General features: G+C 39.5%; 1 protein-coding gene across 1 annotated transcript in view; it reads right to left on the bottom strand.

The window, feature by feature from the left end:
• LOC123512067 (phosphatidylinositol 4-kinase beta-like) overlaps positions 1–5713 on the bottom strand; it is a 96194-nt gene extending 90481 nt beyond the window's left edge. Inside the window, 1 exon segment of the mRNA XM_045268247.1 lies at positions 5633–5713. The gene's annotated coding sequence lies outside the window, so the exon portion shown is untranslated.
• Positions 5714–6000: the final 287 nt, after the last annotated feature.

Here is a 6000-nt window from a genome sequence, read left to right as displayed (position 1 = left end):
TCCCCTGTGTGTTTGTGTGTTGGAGATAGTGAAGACAGCTGCAATGTTTACCTTCATCACAGCTTGTCAAGTCGTGTTTACTCTCTCCTGTGCTGTGGTGTTGTTTTCCTCTTACAAAACGTGACTTCTGGCGTTCTATTATGCTTCTCCTTGTTTACACTTCCATCTTACCCAAAAAAATAATGCTGATCTCTTTCCTTCATCATCTCAAGTCTCCTATCCACACTTCAAACACTACAAACACTTCAAACATATCCACATTTACTAGAATTAACCAGTACTCTCAATCTTTCATACCTTTCTCTGGCACACTCTGGAAATCCCTGCCTGCTTCTGTATTTACAACTTCCTATGACTTGACTTAATTTACGAGGGAAGCTTCAAAACATTTATCCCTTTCTCATGATTAACTCTCTTGGGCTTGTGAGGGGACTGGCAACTAAGTGGGCCTTTTTTTTTTTTTTTTTTTTTTTCATTTCATGTTTCCCTTGGCCACTTTTCCCCTCTTACATAAAAAACACATACACACACACACACACACACACACACACACACACACACACACACACACACACAGTTCATCTACCCACATAACCTTACAGAACCAATCAGAACACCCCAAAGAAATATTAAAATCTTCAATGTCTTACCATAAACTTAGTGCAAATCTCTTCCCTCATCATTAAGTCTCATATCTGCATTTCAAACCATCCACACACATACTCACACAGTTCGTCCACCCACACAATCTTATAGAACCTGCCAGAACCTACCAGAATACCCCAAATAACCTTAAAACTTTCAATATCTCACCATAAACTTAGTGCAAATCTCTTTTATCTAATCTGTCTAATCCAAACTCAAATCATACACACACACATACTCACACAGTTCCTTCACCTCAAACCCATCAGAACACCCCAAAGAAACCTTAAAACCTTCAATATTTTGCAATAAACAGTGCAAATTGCTTTTATCTTACCCCCCCAAAAAAAAGAAAAAAGAAATAAAAAAAAAAAAGAAAGAAATAAAAATGCAAATCACCTTCCTTCATCAATCAAGTCTACTATTTACACTTCAAACAATCCACACACACACACACACACACACACACACACACACCAGGATTCAGGGAGTTAGACCATGAGGAAAGGCTGAGGGAACTGGGGCTGACCACATTAGAAGAGAAGAACAAGGGGAGACATGATAAGTATGTATAAATTGGTGAACAAGATTGACATATTGGACAGAGAGTTGATAAAGGTGACCACAAGTAATCATCTACGAGGACATGGAAAAAAACTAATAAAAGACATCTATCTAAATGACGTGAGAAAGTACAGTTTCCTGCATCGTAGTATTGATAAGTGGAATAAACTACAAAGGGGTGAAAGACAACCTTCTCTCTTTCTCCACTCTCCTATTCTCTCTTCCTGCTTCTCCTATCTCTTTCTCTTCCTCTCACTTTCCTCTCTCCATTTTCCTCCACCCACAAGATGTTACTTTTTCAGCTAGCCGCCTCCTCCTCCTCCTCCTCCTCCTCCTTTCTGCAGAGGGATGAAAGACAACCTTCTGTATTCTGTTGTTATTTTTCCTTTAATAAACCTTCACTTCTAATGTTCTATAATGCCTGGATTTTGTATCTTTTTCCTCCAGTGAAGTGAGAAAGGTTTGTCACTGTAACTTCCTTTCTATAGAGGGGTGGAAAAACATCCTCCTGTATTTTGTTGTTATTTTCCCTCTATAAAAACATGACCTCAGTTCTATAATGCCTGTCTCGAGTATGTTTTCCTACAGTGAAGTGGCTGAGGCACTGTTGTTGAATTTTGCTTCCTATAGTGATGAAAAACATTCTATTTTTCTGTGTTATTTCCCATTCATAAAATAGGACTTCTATTGTTCCATATTGCCTGTTTTGTGTATCATTTCCTACAGTGAAGCGGAATAAGGTGTTGTCATCGTCTTTTGCTTCCTACAATGATGAAAAACTTTCTATATTCTCTTGTTATTTTTCCTTTTACAAAACGTGACTTCAACTGTTCTATAATGCCTGTCTTTTTTTTTTTAATACCATGTGGGCTTTTCACAGGAATTTCTGGGCTAAAGGGATACTTTTTGGGGTACCTCCTATCTTAAAGCCCACCCGCTAGGAGACCATTGCCCCGAGTGAGGAAGCCCAACCTACACTCGGACCCCAAAGCACGCATGATTCCACTGACATCTTTTATTACAGTGAAGTGGAATAAGGTGTTGCTGTTGTGTTGTGCTTCTTACAGTGATGAAAAGCAATCTATATTTTGTTGTGTTACGTTCCTTTTACAAAACATGACTTCAACTGTTCTATAATGTCTGTCTTGTGCATCTTTTACTACAGTGAAGTGGAATAAGGTATTGCTGCTGTATCTTTCTTACTACAGTGGGGTGAAAGACAGCCTGTATTCTATTGCTTTTTACTTTTACAAATCATGTTTTTTGTGTTCTGTAATAATTCTCCTGTTGTGTATCTTTTTAAATAAGTGGGTAAGCTATTGTTGCCTGTATTTTAATGCTTTTTACTTTTACAAATCATGGTTATTGTGTTCTGTAATGCTTCTCCTCAGTGCATCTTTTCAAACAACAAGTGAGGTACTGTTGCTGTCTTCCTACAGTAGGCCAAAACATGACCTGTACTGTCCTGTATTTTTTATTCCTACAGCAAAACATGCTTGACATTTGGTGTGTGGTGTCCTCTTTAAGCTTGCCTCACCTTGGTTCATATATAGACACACCACAATGTTGTGTCTCTTTACACATCCATTACAAAAAAAACACTCAAATGACACTTACCTTGACCTAACCTATCTAAAGACAAACAAATCCCTTACGGAAAACACCCAAATGACATAACTTCAACCTAACCTAACCTAACTTAACTCATCTAAAAGCAAACACATTCACTTCACACATCCCTTACATAAAACCTCTCAAGTGACACACATTTTAAAAGTAACCTGACCTAACCTTACCTCACCTTACCCCACCTCACCTCACCTCACCCTATTCTGAAACACTTGCACGCCGCACCTTCACTATTTTCAAAGGGCTCTAGTTGAAATGACAAGGTTTTTAATAATGTTTCTGTAATTCTACTGGCACCTTCACTATTTTCAAAGGGCTCTAGTTGAAGTGACACAGGTTTTTAATGATGTTTCTGTAATTCTAGTGACATGTTAACAAGTTTTATGCATTATCAAAGGGCTCTAGTTGAAGTGACATGGGTTTTTAAGGGTGTTTCTGTAATTCTAGTGACATGTCTCCATAGTCTTTGAAAATGGTCACAGTGAGAGAGGGAAGCGTTTCTGAATATGGCGCTATACAGACACACTAGGATGTTATGTGTGGTGTTTTGTGCATATAGTTTACAGGGATGGTTATTGGTCTGTTTTTATTATTGGCCAGTATTTACATTTGAAGACTTACACGCAGATTAGACTAAATGTTGATGGTGAAAGTGCCGGGTTAATCTATTGGCAAGTCATGGATTAGATAAATTTGCCTTAATGTTTTACCGTTACGAGTGAAATGATTCAGTTTTTTTATTTCTTTCACCTGATTTGTACATGTAGAATTAACATTTGCACATAACTCTCAAGAAAAGTGTCACAAAATGCTAGGAAATGCATTGAATAGTTACTTTTCCAGCATTTTTTTTACTTTTTTTTTCTCCAGTAAACTCTGGAACTCCGTTTGCTTCTATATTTCCATCTATCTATGACCTAAACTCATTTAAGAGGGAAGTTTCACAGTATTTATCTGTTTCTTTGTGGCTAACTCTTGGATTTGCTTGGGAACTGGCATCTATTTTCTGTTTAATCATCTTAACTTGTGTGAGAGAGAGAGAGAGAGAGAGAGAGAGAGAGAGAGAGAGAGAGAGAGAGAGAGAGAGAGAGATAACATACAGCACTGCAGGGAATGAACAATGTTGAGGAAAAGCAATGAAAGTTAGGTTAGGTTTAGTTAAATGAGATTAGTTTGATTATGTTGGCTTGGGCAGTGGTACACAGCAGTTAGAGGTGGCAGCAAGTACTATCCACAGAGTTAACAGTCCATACTTTGTGCTGTTACTGCTGTGGTACCTTGTGACAACCAGAGTATCTATATCTGGTACGTTTTGGTCTGTTTTGTAGCAAGCTTTTGTCATCATCACCACAAAAAAAGTCCTTTCTGTGGCAGCAAGTACTATCCACAGAGGTAACAATCCACACTGTACGGTTACTGCTGTGGAACCTTGTTTTGTAGTGAGCTTTTGTTGTCGTCATCACAAAACAGTACTTTCTGAGGGAACAATGGGTTACAGTGCTTGAGAAAATGGTGAAAATTATAAAGCAACAATTTGCGACTTAAACAACATGCTGATTCACTCAAAACACAGTAAAAACAATAAAAAAGAAAAAAATCATCATCCAGAATTAAGAGAATGGTGAAAAAAAAAAAAAAAACTAAAGAAATGGACCCACGGAGGAGCTGGAAGCGAGTCACCAGTTACCAATCACCAGCACACCTTATCTGATGGTGACGCTCAGGAAACCACCTCACTCTGTACCTTCCTCCACCTCTCCACTCACCACTTGTGTTCTTATGGTCACTGCTGGACTAGAGTGACAGGGAAACCAGGACAGACAGACAGACAGACAGAAAGTTAGCCAAGACAGACGGACAGATAGAAACCAAGAGACAGATAGACACAGAGACCAAGACATACAGACAAACAGAAACCAAGACAGACAGACAGACACAGAGACCAAGAGACAAATAGACACGGAGACCAAAATAGACAGACAAACAGAATTAGAGACAGACAGACAGATTGAAACAGACAGACAGACAAAACCCGAGAAACAGACTGGCAGAGACAGACAGACGGAAAGACAAACAGACAGAAAGAAAGAAAAACAGATACAGACAGATAGAAACAAAGAACCACAGACAGACAGAGAAAAAAAAAAAACAGATAGAGTGACAGACAACCAGACAGACAGACAGCATGAAATCCAAACATATTTTACACACATTTCTCACACCAAGCTAAGAACATCACCACCACAACATCACCAAGACTTTACACGCCCTGAACACGCCCAGACCAGCTCCCAGACACGCACCTCAGCCCCACGCCAGCCCCCCAGACACACCCCCTTCCCTGTAAACCATCCAGAAGTAATTTTCACCCATATAGTTTCCTTACAATATTAGAACCTTCCATTGTAATTTAATACACCCCACCCCCCTTCTCCTGACATTACAACCCTCTCCCCCTCCCTCCCACCCACAGCAAACAATGTAAACACAGCAGGGGGTCAACGTAAGGTAGAGATCATGGGTAGGGAAGGGAGGGTGGGAGGTCACACGGATATTACAGTACATATGCCAGCTTGACCTTTGACCTAGCATGACCTATTAATGCACAAATAGGCCTAATATGAGTAAATAAGATGCTACAGAGGGGGAGGAGTGGGGGGAGGGAGGGGTGCAAGTGTCAGTCCCCAAGGTGATGGTCCAAGGGCGCCATTACTGCCACGCCCATCCTGCCCCGCCCCTGCACGCCCATGTCCTCCACCCAGGCCTCCAGTAAGTATGTTTAGGTTGTACTCACCACCATGAGCAGCGGGCAGAGGGCGGCGCCACAACAATAACAACAACAACAACAACAACACTGGCGCCATCTGGGAAAATCAATCAGCATCTGCTATATATTATTGCTCTTTTTTGTGATATTTCTCTCTTCCAGCTTATTTTGCCGAGTTTTTCTATTATTTTTAATTTTTTAGTCGAAATGAAAGCAGATAAAAAGGTTGTGTGAGTTATTAGAATGTTATACATGTTAGCGACTATTTTGGTGTATTTAGTCTGTTTTGTTCATGGCATAGTGTATTTTGTGTTTTTTACTAATTTATAGAGTTTAAATAAGAATAAAAAAAAGTGTATGTGCCTTATAGAACTAATCAGCATCTGCTATATATC

The sequence above is a fragment of the Portunus trituberculatus genome, chromosome 32 (genome assembly GCF_017591435.1).
Source record: "Portunus trituberculatus isolate SZX2019 chromosome 32, ASM1759143v1, whole genome shotgun sequence".
Taxonomy (NCBI): Eukaryota; Metazoa; Arthropoda; class Malacostraca; order Decapoda; family Portunidae; genus Portunus; species Portunus trituberculatus.
This window is presented reverse-complemented; position numbering and strand designations above follow the sequence as displayed.